This window comes from Papio anubis, chromosome 11 (genome assembly GCF_008728515.1).
Source record: "Papio anubis isolate 15944 chromosome 11, Panubis1.0, whole genome shotgun sequence".
In the NCBI taxonomy this organism is placed as follows: Eukaryota; Metazoa; Chordata; class Mammalia; order Primates; family Cercopithecidae; genus Papio; species Papio anubis.
The window spans coordinates 23551472-23570350 of NC_044986.1; the positions used below are offsets into that span (position 1 = coordinate 23551472).

The 18879-nt window shown below is 44.3% G+C and overlaps 1 pseudogene across 1 annotated transcript; it reads right to left on the reverse strand.

The window, feature by feature from the left end:
• Positions 1-7935: 7935 nt before the first annotated feature.
• Positions 7936-8505, reverse strand: LOC101016949 (annotated as a pseudogene). The gene has a single exon (XR_651947.4). The product of XR_651947.4 is annotated as an interferon-induced transmembrane protein 3 pseudogene (transcript).
• Positions 8506-18879: the final 10374 nt, after the last annotated feature.

Sequence of the window (18879 nt, forward strand, 5' to 3'; positions counted from 1 at the left end):
GGGCGCGGTGGCTCACAACTGTAATCCCAGCACTTTGGGAGGCCGAGGCGGGCAGATCACCTGGGGTCAGGAGTTTGAGACCAGCCTGGTTAACATGGTAAAACCCGATCTCTACTAAAAATAAAAAAATTAAACCTTGTCTCTACTAAAAATACAAAAATTAGCTGGGCGTGGTGGTGGGTACCTGTAATCCCAGCTACTCCAGAGGCTGAGGCTGGAGAATCACTTGAACCCAGGAAGTGGAAGTTGCAGTGAATCCAGCCTGGGCAACAAGAGTGAAACTCCATCTCACAAACAAACAAATAAAACCAAGATCTGGGCACTAGATCAGTTCTCTTACTGGCTCGTCCTTCTAGGCTGTCTCAGCTGAGAGCAAGAACAAAGAGGTATGCATATGTGTATGTATATATACATATACACACACAACTATCTTTCAGTGTTTCTATATGTAACCATCTTTTTCTATGTAATGCTAAACATGAGTTCATACTGATGTCTCCAACTCTAATTGGTGATCATCTCTCCTTGCTTCTCTGTGACCTCCTACTTCATCCATGAGAAACTGGCTCCCACCATCTACCATCCATTTCACTTACATTTCACTTAATTGTTCAATTCTAGTGTACATGTATAGCAGTGTTAACATTGCTAACCTGTACCGCTGTGGGGTTGTGGGGAACAGCTTTATCAACTTGAGTATAGTGTTTATATGCAATTATTTTTGCTTCGGTTTTACAGACTCCACTCATTTATTTCCAGAGTTGCTTAGGTCAGCACCTTCCTTCTCACCCCCTCCCCTTCTTTCAGTGAGGTATTATAGTTTCATACATTTTAATATAGTTAGATCATTTTGTCACATACCACATTTCATCCTGGGATTCCTTTGACCTCCTAAATGTTTTTTTTTCAATTTGCATACATTATGGTTCACTCTTTGTGCTGTAAGGTTCAGTAGGTTTTGATAAATGCATAGTGTCATATGTCCACAATTACAAAATTATACAGAATAGTTTCACCACCTGAAAAAAAATCCCCTGGGCTTCACTGATTTCAACTTCCCATTTACCCACAGGGTCTTCGCAACCAGTGATTTTTTTTTTTTTTAACTGTCTTTATAGTTTTGCTTTTTCCAGATATTGTATAATCAGAATCAAACAACACATAGATTTTTTCAGGCTGGCTTCTCTCACTTAGCAAAATGTATTTCAGATTCATCCATGTCCTTTCATGGCTTGATAGCTTATTTCTTTTTATCACGGAATAATGTTCTTGTTATAGATACACAAGTTTGTTTATACATTCACCTATTGGAGGACATCTTGGATAAGTCCTACCATAACTTTTTTTTTTAATCAAAAAAGAAAGTTTGTTTTTTTCTTACAACAAATTTTTCTTTTATTTTTCCTTTATAGAAGTAACGTGAAAGAAGAGTATCTAGTGGTTTGGAACATGGGTTCTAAAGCAGATGGCACTGTGTACCAGCCGTGAGTCCTTGGGCACGAGCACAGCCTCTCTGAGCCCCCATTTCCTGCTCTGTAATATGAGGTTAGTGGTGACGTCTCCTTGTTTGGCTGTGAGGATGGAATGAGAAAGCTCCTGTAGAGTGTATCCTTGAATATGTTAGCTTTGTGTATACATCCATGCTCCTCCACCCAACCTGAGACAGCTTTAAGCAAAAACCAAGCGTAGCCTTATTGAGATAAAATTCACACATCATGCATTTCAACTATTTAAAGTGAGTCACGTTAATACTGGTGCTTCTTGATCTCTCCAGAAGGTGTCAAAGTTTTCACACAGAGACCTTGTGACACTAAGATGCATCCTCATTTCTGAGTTGTTGAAATGTGAAACGAACAATTCACAGATCTCGCTATAGAAAATCTAACCAAGCCTGCTCGGGCATCATGATCTGTAGTGAAGTGCCTTAGAGAAGGGCTGAGCTGCGGAGTGGAAGGTGTCTGGCTGTCTTCTGTGCTCTCTTTTCTCCACCCCAGGGTTAAAGGAGTCTGCAGTATGCCCAGGTGGGATGGTGGAGGAGGACACGTTTCTGAACTAGAGAAAAATCTGTAAAGAAAGGGAGGATGAGTCCAGGGAGATGCTTGGGAAATCACAAGGAACAGAGCCTGAAGCTTCCGCGGCTGACACTGTCACATGCCAAGGGTTAGGAGGGCATGACTCTGGGCATCAGGCATTGGGAATTGCCGCACACCCTGCAGGGTGGGCACATCGGCGCTGAGACGCTCCTGTGCCTTCTGCCAGCAGATGGCAGTGTGGATCTGTGGAGAGAGTGGAGCCGGCCAGACAGCTGAGGAAGCGGGTGTATTCTAGAGAAAGACGACACTGGGAGGACCCTCTCGAGCTCTCCTACTGACCTGGAGGCGCTCAGGTGGCTGCCACTCAGTGTCCTCTCAGAGGCCATTGTACCCAGCCCATGATCGTAGGCGGGAATGTAGGGAGAGTTGATTTAATAAAGATGGGCTGAATGCCAGCTCTGATGGGACCCTCAGCTGGGTGTGATTTGAACAGAAAGATACATCCTACGGGGCCCCTCACAGAGCCTGTGCTTTGATGGAGACTTGACATGCCCTAATGTGACTGTAGTACAGAGGAGGTTATGGTTATGATGCAGTGGAACAGGTGGAAGGCGTCTGTAGAACCTCTCTAGGGTGTCCCCTGGCTGGGTCCCGGTGCTTTGTCCCATTGGCACAACCTGTATCTGGCTCAGACTTCCCCAGCTATGTGTAAGTCCATTTCATTAGAACAGCCTGCCTCTGGCCTCTGTGTAAGGCGGCTCACCGTGCGTGCCAGCACGTCGCCCCAGCCTTTTTATCTTCAGTGTCAACAATCTCACCTCCTTTCCCTTTCCCTCTGGGACTCTTCTGATGCATCCCTCTGTGACTTTCCTCTGACTTTGTCCCAAACAGGAAACCTAATGAGGATTCTATTCTCTGCAATAGGAAGGGGAGGGCTAAGGGCTCCCTTCTATCCTGCCATTTCCTATTTAAACAAAGGCTTTGTGCTGTGATACCACTAGGCGTTTATGTTCACTCTGACCCCAGAATCCTTTCTTCTCTCTCTGTGTGTTGTGCTTTGTAGTCTGTCGCCTCAGGTAGTCTGGTTAGTTCAGTGGTTTGGAGCTCAGCACCGATAAGATCAAAATCCTTTGCTGAAACTGTTAAAGAAAAAATTTTTCAATGATACTTGTTAAAGCACTGTAAGGCAGAGTTTATTCAGGACCATTGTGATAGCTAGAGGGACCCCTGCAATGGGGTCTTGCAGTTGGGGAGAGAGGTTCAGCTCAACTTTGACTACATCATAGCATGGGCGAGCAGCAATTTATAGCCCAGGCGCAGGGTGGGGTCAGTGGATGGAAAATTACTTAGAAGAAACATCAGGGGCTAGGAGGTTCTGGCTAAATTGACCTAACAGGATTCTTCCCGAAGAAAGATGGGGGGATCAGATATCAGTTGGGGAATGGAGGATGAGAAACCTGATCAGATTTTGAGCGTGGTCTGATATCAAGGGTGGGAGTGGGGGTTCTTGCTAAACTGACTTACCAGGATTCTTTGCTAAAAGTGGACTTTACAAGGGAGTACATAGCTGGGCCTAGGAGAAGTTTCCAAAAGTGGACTAAAGTTTGGCCAATCAAAGAATCTTTGTCAAGAACTCAGGTGATCTAGTAGGTTTCATTTCTTCCATGATCACAGCCAATACCTTTCACCTTGGCTCTGTTGTCATGATGTCCTGGCTTTACTTCCTGCATCCCCATCTCTCTAGATCCAAAATGATCTCCTTTCATCCCCATCTTCAGAACCAGCCCTGCCCAGACTCTAGGACCAGGGCTGCCTCTGTGCAACTGAATGCTGAGCAGATTCAGAGTCTTGTTTTTGCAGGCCTGTTTCCCCCTTGTGCCCACCTTTTTTTTTTTTTTTTGAGATGGAGTCTTGCTCTGTCGCCCGTGCTGGAGTGCAGTGGCGTGATCTTGGCTCACTGCAACCTCTGCCTCCCAGGTTCAAGTGATTCTCCTGTCTCACCCTCCTGAGTAGCTGGGATTACAGACGTGTGCCATTACATCCAACTAATTTTTGTATTTTTAGTAAAGACAAATGGGGTTTCACCACGTTGGCCTGGCTGGTCTCAAACACCTAACCTCAAGTGATCCGCCTGCTTCAGCCTCCCAAAGTGCTGGGATTACAAGCTTGAGCCACCGCACCCAGCCCCCTTGTGCCCACTTCTAAGAAAGGGCCTGGGCTTCTGAATTACCTTCCTTGCCTGAAATTCAGCTTTGGTTTCTTGCTCAGCCCTCTGGTGGCTTCTGGACTCTGAGAGGGCAGAGGTACTAGCTTGGTGGAGTGGTGCTTACCTACCACTTTCCCACCATGTGCCTTGACTTTGTTCCCTGACTTCTCAGAAACACACTTTCTTCCTTTCTTAAAAATACAAAAAGTTAGCCAGGTGTGGTGGTACATGTCTGTAATCCCAGTCACTCAGGAGGCTGAGGCAGGAGAATCGCTTGAACCCAGAAGGCGGAGGTTGCAGTGAGCCGAGATCATGCGATCGCACTTCAGCCTGGGCAACAAGAGCGAAACTCCGTCTCAAAAACAGACAAACAAACAACAACAACAAAAAAGGGATGGGAGTGGCTCATACTTGAATTCCAACAAAATGGACATCAGTTAATGCTAATTCCAACTCTCCCATTTCCCCCATCTTTGCATTCCTAGGGCCTAGAAGCTTAAGCTTGATTGATGCTAATTATTTCTTGAAAGTCTATGCTCAACTCAACCTCAGACTACAGAGCCCCATGTTCCTTTATATCTGGTGGAACAGGCCCCTTTTTGCTGGACTCCTCAGAGGAGGTGCCACTAGCCTAGACCACCCACTGTCTCTCACCCCCTCTCTAACACCACGTCCCTGTCACTGTGTGTTGTGTTGCTGCCTGCCCCGGGGATTAGATCCCTGATCTAGCCTGTCTACCCCCTACCCTTCTGTTCCCAGCGGAGTCATGGGACATGTGGCCTACATCTCTGTAGCACGGGATTTGGTGGCAGCCAGGTAAGAGAGAATGTGAATGAATTAGAGCAACCCATTACCATCCTGGGCACCTGCTTCATGGAGCATTTGGCAAGGAAAGTGGTGGCCTGCAAAAAATAAAACCAAACAAAGCAAAGCCAAAAAGTCCCCCAAACATTAGGAACCTTTGGGTCTGCGGGATTGTTGTAAAGATGGACAGAAAGGTCTCCACAAAGTGTACGAAGTTGAAGGCACAAAGTTGAACTCCACAAAGTTGAAGGCAGAGCAATAGCAAATGCTTATTAAACATTTCCTAAGTGCTGGGTTACTTTCTAAGTGCAACCCACGTTATTTCATTTAGTCCTCCCAACACCTCTGTAAGGTGGGTACTAATAATAGTCCAATTTCCCATGTAAAGAAGCTAAACCTGAGAGGAGTGAAAGGAACTGTTAAGGTTGTACAGCTAGTAAATGCTGGAATTTACAGCTAGTAAAACCAGGAATTTCACCTGGCAGGCTGATGCTGGAGCCTGCACTGGCGTCTGAGAGGCAATGTTGCCCCCAGCCCTGTGCTGATCTCATGGAGGCAGCTACAATTTGCAGACTTGGACACATCCTCACATAACCTGGTTGTGGGGAAAGGCTTGGGGACCTGGGGTTGCGGGGGCACTCTTGGTGGTTTCGTTATGAGGGAAATTGGATTTGCCGTGATTATACATCAAGGAATGGCATCTACAGATGCAGCTGTAGATATTCCAGATGTCCTTTGGCAGGGAGGTGACAAAAAGTGAGCCACCAGTGGGTGGAAAAACCCATATACATAAAGTGAAAGAGAGGTCATTAATTTCCCCTGGGCCATCCCGGCGTGCAAGTGAGGAATTAGAGGACATATGTATAAAAGACAGATCTGATGCTAATTGGCAGAAATGCTCCTCATTGCCTTGTGAAGCAAGGTTCATTAATTAAAACATAATGTTCAGTGTGACTTTAAAATTAAATACCTAAGACATAATGTCTGCTCACGAGGCAGATATGAAGTGTAGTTATTTATATTCTTGTACTTTAGTATATGAACTTACTGTATTATTTACAACCCAATCTACTCTAGAAGACTTTAAGAAGCTTCTATTTGGTCTCTTCTCATTAACTTCATGCTAAGTTTCAATATCTTGACTTCGGAGTCCATACTGGTTAGTGTCCCCCAGCTCTTTTGTTGGTCTGTTTCATTGGTGGAATGGGAAGAGACAACAGAAAATGTGGTCTCTGCTATTGAAGAACCTGCAATGTATTAGGTGCAGAGTCTGTTGGGAAGGCCTGTGGCACCTTTATATTTGGGCTAGAAACAATGTTTCTCAGTTTCCCAGCTGTGTTCTCATTTGCAAGAATCAGAATCTCTGCCCATATTTAGGGAGACAAGGTGGAAGGGGGAAGGATTTATGAAAAGTTATTGGTGGGATTGGTGTTGGGATATCAGGAACAGTTGGTGTCAGAATGTTTCAGTCACTGTGCTGAATCTGTCCCTTCAAATATTCCCTCTGACTTGACATCACTTGGCCAAAGCTCAAAGTCCCAGGAATGAACATGTGACCAGTTAGGCCTGGCATGGTGTGGTGGAGAAATGGTGTGGCCTTCTTGACTTCCAATAGTAGAGCAGGTGGTGCAAAGTGGCAGGGGCTGGGACTTACCTTCTGCCAAGACCTTAAAACTGAGGAATTCTCTCCAATAGGAGATGGAGGTGCTAACAGAAATGGGTGATGGGGTGTTGTTGAGTGCTGGACAGCCAAAACAAACAAACAAACAAACAAACAAACAACAACAACAAAAACCCAGAACTCTCCCCTATGGAAACAATGGCAAAACAACCACCTATGGAGAGATGCTGGTATATATCTTGCTTTATGCAATATAAAAGCCTTCGAAGAAGTTGTATTTATAAGGAATCCTATGTTGAACGGAGCAGGACACCATCTATTAAAAGAAACTCTTGGTACATCCTTTTGCAAACTAGTGATGCAAACATAGCCTGACATTGATTTTGTTTTATGTGGAATTGTCCTGTAATGGATTGCGCCAAAGAAGATTCAGCTGCATATATAATTGTGCACTCCTGAGGCACAGAGATCTTTTTCCTTGAAGGCACATCTCCTTGAATAGATTTTGATGGAAGACTCCATCACAGACTCTGCATAATCACAGCAGACAATTATTCCTTAAGAACTGGACATGGTGGGGTTCCCCCTTTTTTAAAATTTTATTATACTTTAAGTTCTAGGGTACATGTGCACAACGTGCAGGTTTGTTACATATGTACACATGTGCCGTGTTGGTGTGCTGCACCCATTAACTTGTCATTTACATTAGGTATATCTCCTAATGCTATCCCTCCCCCCTCTCCCCTCCCCACAATAGGACCCGGTGTGTGATGTTCCCCTTCCTGTCTGTTCAATTCCCACCTATGAGTGAGAACATGCGGTATTTGGTTTTCTGTTCTTGCGACAGTTTGCTGAGAATGATGGTTTCCAGCTGCATCCATGTCCCTACAAAGGACACAAGCTCATCCTTTTTATGGCTGCGTAGTATTCCATGGTGTATATGTGCCACATTTTCTTAATCCAGTCTGTCACTGATGGACATTTGGGTTGATTCCAAGTCTTTGCTATTGTGAATAGTGCTGCAATAAGCATACATGTGCATGTGTCTTTATAGCAGCATGACTTATAATCGTTTGGGTATATATCCAGTAATGGGATGGCTGGGTCAAATGGTATTTCTAGTTCTAGATCCTTGAGGAATCGCCACACTGTTTTCCACAATAGTTGAACTAGTTTACAGTCCCACCAACAGTGTAAAAGTGTTCCTATTTCTCCACATCCTCTCCAGCACCTGTTGTTTCCTGATTTTTTTTTTTTTTTTTTTAACCAGAAACATGTATACTTTATTGAATGCCATTGTAGAAAAGTGTGTGAGGATAAAGGGCTGATACAGGACTCGGCTCTGGGGGCAGGACCAGGAATGGAAGGTGGAGCACGTGGGATACAGGTTATAGGCAGAGCTCCTGGCCTGAATGATGTCTCCTGATCTATCGATGGGCTTGGTAGATCAATACTGGGATGACAATGAGCGGAATGGTCATGAGGATGCCCAAAATCAGGGCCCAGATGTTCAGGCACTTGGCAGTGGAGGCATAGGCCTGGGCCCCAGTCAGGTTGCCAACCATCTTCCTGTCGCTAGACTTCACAGAGTAGGCGAATGCTATGAAACCCAGGCAGCAGGGGTTCATGAAGAGGGTGTTGAACAGGGACCAGACAACATGGTCGGGCACGGAGGTCTCGCTGCGGATGTGGATCACGGTGGACGTCGGGGGAGCAGGGTTGTGGGGCGCCCCCAGCACAGCTACCTCGTGCTCTTCCTTGAGCATCTCATAGCTGGGGGGCTGGCCGCTGTTGACAGGAGAGAAGACCGTTTGGACCGTGTGGTACATGGTGTCCTGCGAAGGCCAGTAGTGTTTCCTGATTTTTTAATGATTGCCATTCTAACTGGTGTGAGATAGTATCTCATTGTGGTTTTGATTTGCATTTCTCTGATGGCGAGTGATGATGATCATTTATTCATGTGTCTGTTGGCTGTATGAATGTCTTCTTTTGAGAAGTATCTGTTCATATCCTTTGCCCACTTTTTAATGGGGTTGTTTGTTTTTTTCTTGTAAATTTGATTGAGTTCTTTGTAGGTTCTGGATATTAGCCCTTTGTCAGATGAGTAGATTGCAAAAATGTTCTCCCATTCTGTAGGTTGCCTGTTCACTCTGATGGTAGTTTCTTTTGCTGTGCAGAAGCTCTTTAGTTTAATTAGATCCCATTTGTCAATTTTGGCTTTTGTTGCCATTGTTTTTGGTGTTTTAGACATGAAGTCCTTGCCCATGCCTATGTCCTGAATGGTATTACCTAGGTTTTCTTCTAGGGTTTTTATGGTTTTAGGTCTAACATTTAAGTCTCTAATCCATCTTGAATTAATTTTCATATAAGGAGTAAGGAAAGGATCCAGTTTCAGCTTTTTACTTATGGCTAGCCAATTTTCCCAGCACCATTTATTAAATAGGGAATCCTTTCCCCATTTCTTGTTTTTGTCAGGTTTGTCAAAGATCAGATGGCTGTAGATGTGTGGTATTATTTCTGAGGGCTCTGTTCTGTTCCATTGGTCTATATCTCTGTTTTGGTACCAGTACCATGCTGTTTTGGTTACTGTAGCCTTGTAGTATAGTTTGAAGTCAGGTAGCGTGATGCCCCCAGCTTTGTTCTTTTGGCTTAGGATTATCTTGGCAATGCGGGGTCTTTTTTGGTTCCATATGAACTTTAAAGCAGTTTTTTCCAATTCTGTGAAGAAAGTCATTGGTAGCTTAATGGGGATGGCATTGAATCTATAAATTACTTTGGGCAGTATGGCCATTTTCATAATATTGATTCTTTTATGAGCATGGTATGTCCTTCCATTTGTTTGTGTCCTCTTTTATTTCACTGAGCAGTGGTTTGTAGTTCTCCTTAAAGAGGTCCTTTACATCCCTTGTAAGTTGGATTCCTAGGTATTTTATTCTCTTTGAAGCTATTGTGAATGAGAGTTCATTCATGATTTGCCTCTCTGTTTGTCTGTTACTGGTGTATAAGAATGCTTGTGATTTTTGCACATTAATTTTGTATCCCGAGACTTTGCTGAAGTTGCTTATCAGCTTAAGGAGATTTTGGGATGAGACAATGGGGTTTTCTAAATATACAATCATGTCATCTGCAAAGAGGGACAATTTGACTTCTTCTTTTCCTAACTGAATACCCTTGATTTCTTTCTCTTGCCTGATTGCCCTAGCCAGAACTTCTAACACTATGTTGAATAGGAGTGGTGAGAGAGGGCATCCCTGTCTTGTGCCAGTTTTTAAAGGGAATGCTTCCAGTTTTTGCCCATTCAGTATGATATTGGCTGTGGGTTTGTCATAAATAGCTCTTATTATTTTGAGATGTATTCCATCAATACCAAATTTATTGAGAATTTTTAGCATGAAGGGCTGTTCGATTTTGTCAAAGGCCCTTTCAGCATCTATTGAGATAATCATGTGTTTTTTGTCTTTGGTTCTGTTTATATGCTGGATTACATTTATTGATTTGCGTATGTTGAACCAGCCTTGCATCCCAGGGATGAAGCCCACTTGATCATGGTGGATAAGCTTTTTGATGTGCTGCTAAATTATGTTTGCTAGTATTTTATTGAGGATTTTTGCATCGATGTTCATCAGGGATATTGGTCCAAAATTCTCTTTTTTTGTTGTATCTCTGTCAGGCTTTGATATCAGGATGATGTTGGCCTTGTAAAATGAGTTAGGGAGGATTCCCTCATTTTCTATTGATTGGAATAGTTTCAGAAGGAATGGTACCAACTCCTCCTTGTACCTCTGGTAGAATTCGGCTGTGAATTTGTCTCGTCCTGGACTTTTTTTGGTTGGTAGGCTATTAATTATTGCCTCAATTTCAGAGCCTGCTATTGGTCTATTCAGGGATTCAACTACTTTCTGGTTTAGTCTTGGGCGAGTGTAAGTGTCCAGGAAATTATCCATTTCTTCTATGTTTTCTAGTTTATTTGCATAGAGGTGTTTATAGTATTCTCTGATGGTAGTTTGTATTTCTGTGGGGTTGGTGATGATATCCCCTTTATCATTTTTTATTGCATCTATTTGATTCTTCTCTCTTTTCTTCTTTATTTGTCTTGCTAGTGGTCTATCAATTTTGTTGATCTTTTCCAACAACCAGCTCCTGGATTCATTGATTTTTTGGAGGGTTTTTTGTGTCTCTATCTCCTTCAGTTCTGCCCTGATCTTAGTTATTTCTTGCTAGCTTTTGAATGTGTTTGCTCTTGCTTCTCTAGTTCTTTTAATTGTGATGTTAGTGTGTCAATTTTAGATCTTTCCTGCTTTGTCTTGTGGGCATTTAGTGCTATAAATTTCCCTCTACACACTGCTTTAAATGTGTCCCAGAGATTCTGGTATGTTGTATCTTTGTTCTCATTGGTTTCAAAGAACATCTTTATTTCTGCCTTCATTTCATTATGTACCCAGTAGTCATTCAGGAGCAGGTTGTTCAGTTTCCATGTAGTTGAGCGGTTTTGATTGAGTTTCTTAATCCTGAGTTCTAGTTCGATTGCACTGTGGTCTGAGAGAGAGAGTTTGTTATAATTTCTGTTCTTTCACATTTGCTGAGGAGTGCTTTACTTCCAACGATGTGGTCAATTTTGGAATAAGTGCGATGTGATGCTGAGAAGAATGTATATTCTGTTGATTTGGGGTGGAGAGTTCTGTAGATGTCTATTAGGTCCGCTTGGTGCAGAGTTGAGTTCAATTCCTGGATATCCTTGTTAACTTTCCGTCTTGTTGATCTGTCTAATGTTGACAGTGGGGTGTTAAATTTTCCCATTATTATTGTATGGGAGTCTAAGTCACTTTGTAAGTCTCTAAGGACATGCTTTATGAATCTGGGTGCATATACATTTAGGATAGTTAGCTCTTCCTGATGAATTGATCCCTTTACCATTATGTAATGGCCTTCTTTGTTTCTTTTGATCTTTGATGGTTTAAAGTCTGTTTTATCAGAGACTAGGATTGCAACCCCTGCTTTTTTTTGTTTTCCATTTGCTTGGTAGATCTTCCTCCATCCCTTTATTTTGAGCCTATGTGTGTCTCTGCATGTGAGATGGGTCTCCTGAATACAGCAAACTGGTGGGTCTTGACTCTTTATCCAATTTGCCAGTCTGTGTCTTTTAATTGGACCATTTAGTCCATTTACATTTAAGGTAAATAGTGTTATGTGTGAACTTGATCCTGTAATTATGATATTAGCTGGTTATTTTGCTTGTTAGTTGATGCAGTTTCTTCCTAACATCGATGGACTTTACATTTTGGCATGTTTTTGCAATGGCTAGTACCTGTTGTTCCTTTCCATGTTTAGTGCTTCCTTCAGGATCTCTTGTAGGGCAGGTCTGGTGGTGACAAAATCTCTAAGCATTTGCTTGTCTGTAAAGGATTTTATTTCTCCTTCACTTATGAAACTTAGTTTGGCTGGATATGAAATTCTGGATTGAAAGTTCTTTTCTTATAAGTGTTGAATATTGGCCCCCACTCTCTTCTGGCTTGGAGAGTTTCTGCCGAGAGATCTGCTGTTAGTCTGATGGGCTTCTCTTTGTGGGTAACACGACCTTTCTTTCTGGCTACCCTTAACATTTTTTCCTTCATTTCAACTTTGGTGAATCTGACAATTATGTGTCTTGGAGTTGCTCTTCTCGAGGAGTATCTTTGTGGTGTTCTCTGTATTTCTTTCCTGAATTTGAATGTTGGCCTGCCTTACTAGGTTGGGGAAGTTCTCCTGGATGATATCCTGCAGAGTGTTTTCCAACTTGGTTCCATTTTCCCCGTCACTTTCAGGTACACCAATCAGATGTAGATTTGGTCTATTCACATAATCCCATATTTCTTGGAGGCTTTGTTCATTTCTTTTTCCTCTTTTTTCTCTAGACGTCTCACTTCATGTCATTCATTAGATCTTCAATTGCTGATACTCTTTCTTCCAGTTGATCGAGTCAGTTACTGAAGCTTGTGCATTTGTCGCATAGTTCTCATGTTATGGTTTTCATCTCTATCAGTTCTTTTAAGGACTTCTCTACATTGGTTATTCTAGTTAGCCATTCGTCAAATCTGTTTTCAAGGTTTTTAGTTTCTTTGTGCTGGTTACATAGTTCCTCCTTTAGCTCTGAGAAGTTTGATAGACTGAAGCCTTCTTCTCTCAACTCATCAAAGTCATTCTCCGTCCAGCTTTGTTCCGTTGCTGGTGATGAGCTGCGTTTCTTTGGAGGGGGAGATGCGCTCTGATTTTTTGAATTTCCAGCTTTTCTGCACTGCTTTTTCCCCATCTTTGTGGTTTTATCTGCCTTTGGTCTTTGATGATGGCGATGTACTGATGGGGTTTTGGTGTGGGTGTCCTTTCTGTTTGTTAGTTTTCCTTCTAACAGTCAGGACCTTCAGCTGTAGGTCTGTTGGAGTTTGCTTGAGGTCCACTCCAGACCCTGTTTGCCTGGGTATCAGCAGCGGAGGCTACAGAAGATAGAATATTGCTGAACAGCAAGTGTTGCTGTCTGATTCTTGCTCTGGAAGCTTCACCTCAGGGGTGTACCCAGCTATGTGAGGTGTGAGGTGTCGGTCTGCACCTAGTGGGGGATGTCTCCCAGTTAGGCTACTCAGGGGTCAGGGACCCACTTGAGCAGGCAGTCTGTCCATTCTCAGATCTCAGCCTCCGTGCTGGGAGATTCACTGCTCTCTTCAAAGCTGTCAGACAGGGGCATTTACCTCTGCCGAGGTTTCTGCTGCTTTTTGTTTAGCTATGCCCTGTCCCCAGAGGTGGATGCTACACAGGCAGGCAGGCCTCCTTGAGCTGTGGTGGGCTCCACCCAATTCGAGCTTCCCAGTGGCTTTGTTTACCTACTTAAGCCTCAGCAATAGTGGGCGCCCCTCCCCCAGTCTCACTGCTGCCTTGCAGTTAGATCTCAGACTGCTGTGCTAGCAATGAGGGAGGCTCTGTGGGCATGGGACCCTCTGGGCCAGGTGTGGGATATAATCTCCTGGTGTGCTGTTTGCTAAGACCCTTGGTAAAATGCAGTATTAGGGTGGGAGTTACCTGATTTTCCAGGTGTTGTGTGTCTCAATTTCCTTTGGCTAGGAAAAGGAATTCCCTTCCCCCTTGCACTTCCCAGGTGAGGCGATGCCTTGCCCTGCTTCAGCTCTCGCTGGTCGGGCTGCACCCGCGGACCAGCACCAACTGTCTGACACACCCCAGTGAGATGAACCCGGTACCTCAGTTGAAAATGCAGAAATCACCCGTCTTCTGTGTCACTCACGCTGGGAGCTGGAGGCTGGAGCTGTTCCTATTCGGCCATCTTGGGCGCGCCCTCCTGGGGTTCCTTTTTTAAAAATTTCATGTTTATTCTCTCTCCTGTATGGCTTCTTGAGAACAGGGAATAAGCCCAAGTCATTTTTTTAAGGTTTCCCGTGGGTTGCTCACGTTAAATGGATGCTGTTGCAGATAGACCGAAACCTCATCATAACTGGTATTGTTTGCAACAGCACAGGTGATTTTTGCTTCTTTCTGAGACCTTCCTTACCTCTTGCCCCTCTGCCAGATAAGTCAGTGCAGCGAAATTTTCTTTTCTTCTTTGTTTCTTTCCTTCTTTTTTAAATGGAGGTCCTGCATCTCCTCAAGGTCCTGCTTCTGGTCCTGAGGCCTCCTGAGGACACAGCCCACACCCCATCCTCCTCTCCCCAGCATTCCATGGGGACCCCGAGTTGAGGAGACTCTGACTTGAGTTCATGCTGCCTTGCCCCATTCTGTAGTCCTGTCCCACAAAGGAGTTACACGTCTCCCTCTGCCCACTTCCTCCCTCCCCTGACTCCCAGCCCAGACTTCTTTGCTGCCTGATAAAACCTCATCTGGTCTGTTTCAATGGGGAGGTAAAACTGCTGTTTATGTCACTGTGTAGACAGTGTGTGGAGGTTTCAAGCCTCTCCTCCCCTCTCCTTTTCTCTCTCCTCTTCAGAAAAGTCAAGAGTCGGCCGGGCGCGGTGGCTCAAGCCTGTAATCCCAGCACTTTGGGAGGCCGAGGCGGGTGGATCACGAGGTCAGGAGATCGAGACTATCCTGGCTAACATGGTGAAACCCCGTCTCTACTAAAAATACAAAAAAACTAGCCAGGCATGGTGGCGGGCGCCTGTAGTCTCAGCTACTTGGGAGGCTGAGGCGGGAGAATGGCGTGAACCCGGGAGGCGGAGCTTGCAGTGAGCCGAGATCACGCCACTGCACTCCAGCCTGGGAGCACAGCGAGACTCCGTCTCAAAAAAAAAAAAAAAAAAAAGAAAAGTCAAGAGTCTTATGTCTGTGGCTTCTGCAGACACTGCTGAGAGTCTCTGGCTGTCTCTTTCATATTCTGTCATCAGAGGGGCTCAAACCAGGAAGCTCAGAGTCTCAAAGCTTGGACTGGTAAATTACACTGTCCAGAACCCTAGAGCTCAGTTACACCAGCAGGGTCCACATCTGGGGATGGCCTAGCCCAGCCAAATTTCTGGACAATATAATTTAGAGGTTGAATTTTCTAAACAGGAACAAAAACACGTATCTCAACAACAAAAGAAAACAAAATACCAACCAAAGTTCCAGTACTTTGGAGAAATTTTTAAAAAGACTATTTGTACAAAACAGATGAAAGAACATTATCTCAGAATAAAAGACAGTCATTTAACTTAAACACATTTAGCTTGATAACAAAATTTACAGTATTGCCTTTATTTTCCACATATGTAGGAATGTATTGTAGCAAACTTCATGGATGATCCTGAGTGGAGGAAATTAGACATAAAATAGTGCGTATTCTAGGAGTGTACTTGGAGATGGGGCAAACACAGGTGAAATTAATCCATGCTGTTAGTGATAAGGATATAGTTACCCTGAGTGAGGGGTTAGTGAGCACAATGGGGATTCTGAGCTTCTGGTTATGTTCTGTTTCTCATCTGAGTGTTAATTTCATAGCATGTTCAGTTTGTGAAAATGCAGAGAACTGAAAACATATGAAACATGCATTTTTCTGTCCTTACTACATTTGAGTTGTTAAAAACACACAGTTCATCAATGTCTAACCTGGGTCTCTAGTTCTCTGGAACCCACTGATAAAGTTCAACCTCTGCATTTGATAGTGAAGAAAACTGGGGCCCTGAGAGGGGAAGGGCCTTGTTCCAGGTCACAAAGCAAGTCAGTGGCCAAATTAGAAATCGGTCCCTGGCCCCTGGACTCTGCTTCCAGCTTCCTAGTTCTGAGGTCACCATGCAGCTGCAGGCTACTCTAACAAAAAGGGTGCTGGCTGCCTCAGGAAACCCGTTCATGGAAGACAGTCAGTACGTATTTGTTGGGTGAAACATGGAGTGGGCGCTGCCAATATCCTGCCCCCCACCCCAAGTTCTTTTTAATGTTTTCAGACTTTTTTGAGGTTGCCGAGTTCGTCTTCATTTTCTCCAGCTCCTCATGTCCTATTTCTCTTCGCTTGCTGTTACCTGGCTTCCATGCTCACTGCCATTGTATTTATTTTATTTTATTTTGTTTTAATGACCAATGCCCTTTTAGTAGGATAAACACACGTCCTGGGTTGCTTGGGAAAGTCCCATCTGACACCAGTTCTCCCGGCATAATTATTGATAGCATCCATTTCACTCTCTGAAGTGCTCTGGTGTGAATTTTAAGCTCTACAGTAACCTCCTCACCAGCCCCCGCTTACTAGCCATATACAATGGCCTTTTTTTCTCATTTGTGTTGATTCTTGGGTCTGTTTTGACAAAGTATTGGTTAAAAGCTCAGACTTTGAGGACAAACGGAGACCTTTGTCTTTTTATCCCAGCACCTCATCTATGCACAAGCTACGAGCTTCAGTTTCTTTACCTGCAAACACAGGAATGAAAGGAAAGTGCTTGCTTCATAGGGCGGCTGCTGGTTCCGGGAGGCAAGCAAATGCAGTGCCTGCAGGCTCTGGTGGAGGGGGTGCCCAGGAAGCAGGACCCTCCCACCCTTGCTCCCTTCAGTAAGCTCCATTCTCCCTTGACCCCTGGACTTTCCAGTCTCCTTCTTGCTCTCTGATGCTTTCTAGACTCCTTTTCTGTCTCTTCAGCCTTTGTCCACCCTAACCTGCTGGAATTCTTGGATTCCTGATTTCTGCAACTCAGCCTAGCTTTGCGATGAAGAGGGTGGGCTGCGGAGACAGGATCCCCTAGTTCAAACCTCAGTGCTGTCACTTACCAGTTGAGAGCACCTGGGCAAGTTATTTAATCTCTTGATGCCTCAGTGATCACACTTGTTAGATGGCTATGCTTACTTCATAGGTGCTTCTGAGGATTCCATGGGCTGGGACCTGTATCAAGTCCTCTGCATAATGCCTGGCACTCACTAAGCATCCAGTATCTGCTCTTCCTGTCCCAGCTTCCCACGTGTCCCGCGTTGACTCCTTCTTCTCCCACACCCCCTTGGTGGAATCTGGTCCATTCTCTCCGTTCCTCTTCCCCTTTGTGGAATCTTGTCTATTCTGTCTCTGTGGCACTCAGAACCCTCTTCTCTCCTTTGTGTCTGCTGCTACCCTAGTTGTTTCAGATCGTCTTCTTTCTTTGTAATCTTCTGAAATAATGTTACACAAGTATCCTTGCTACAAACCTCTCCCCTTTCCAATGCAATTTCCATGTTAATAGCAGGTACATTTTTCTGAAGCACATTTTAGATTATGCTACTCCTCTATTCTAAAACCTCGAATGGTTCCCTATTGTCCACAGACTAGAGATCCAATCCTCAGTCCTGCCACTCAAGCTCCCCGCATCTGGTCCCCACCTGCATAACCAACTTAATTCCCCTGCTGCACCCTTTTGCCTCCAGCAATCCAGCTAGATGGACATGTTCTTTGCCCCTCATGTTCTTCCTGTGATTACCTGCCTTGGGGCTTTTGTCCTTGCTGTTTATTTGGAACACCCATTCTCTCTCATGTACTCAACTTCTTCCATCCTTCAGAGCCCAGAGGAAATGTCATCTTCTCTTTGGAGCCTGCTCTGATTTTTCATATACTCCACATTGGAAAGATGCTCTGGAACTCTGTGTGAACCTTTCCAGTGGCTGTTCTGCTTTCTACCCTGCCTTTTATCTGAAGATCATTTATTCACAAACAGGTCACCTGTCGCTGGTCTCATGTTAGCCTTTCTCCTGCCTACTGTCATTAGTCATGGCAGTCTTTCTCGGCATTTCCATGACAAGAGCTATTTCTTGCCACTGTATGCAAGAACCGCACAGCCATAGGAGAACCTTGTTTTTCTCCACCACGAGGGAGCATAAAGCTGAGTTGAGGGAAAGTGTGTGTGTGTGTGTATGTGTGTCTGTGTGTGTGTGTGTGCACTTAGGAAGATTCTCAGAGCAGCACAACTCATAAATGAGTGCAGATTAAAGACAGGGCCCCAGAGAATTGGCAAGTGCTGAGAGGCTACAGAGCAGGGAGGACTCAACCTTGCGTATAACGGGGCATGGCTCAGTGGAACAGGGAGTTCTGTACAGTGACCTGAAGGCAGGAGGCACAAGGATTGGCTGGCAGTAGATGGGAATCCTGGGAGGGGGCAGCCATGTCTGTTTCCTGACATATTCATTGGCCTGAGGGACAATTTGCAGTCCCAGTCATGGGACTGCTCTAACTCTGTTTCCTCATCTTCCTTCAGTATGGTCTAGTGACTCACATCGCAGGCTTTGGTATCAGAGTGACTTGGTTTTAAATCCTGGATCTCCTGATTGCTGACTGAGTGACTTTGGGAAAGTCATCTGAGCTTCAGTGTTCTCATCCTCACAAGACTGCAGGAGGCAGAGTGACATAGCAGGCTGAAGTGCCAGGCAGAGCTTAAGCTCACCAAGTTTAGGATGCAATTGGAGTCTCAAGCTCTTCACCTGTAAGATGGAGACAACTAGCAACCTTCTGCGAGGGTTGTTGTAAGCTAGGCTCTCTAAGGGCTGGACACACAGCACTCAGTGAAATCGCAAGTTATATCCCAAAGCAAGATGTATCTGGGGTTATTTAAAAACACTCAATACCACTCTGTGTATTAAAATTAACTGTCTTTCCATCCTTCTAAAAAGTGTTAAAAGATTTTTTTAAAAGTTAAAATCATGACTTTCATACATACATAAAATGAGTGTGTGTCAAAGATTTCACTTAAGTCATTATGAATGAAGCAGCCGCTGCTCCTGCCCCCACAGTCTCCACTTTGGTCTTATTGCTCATTCTGATT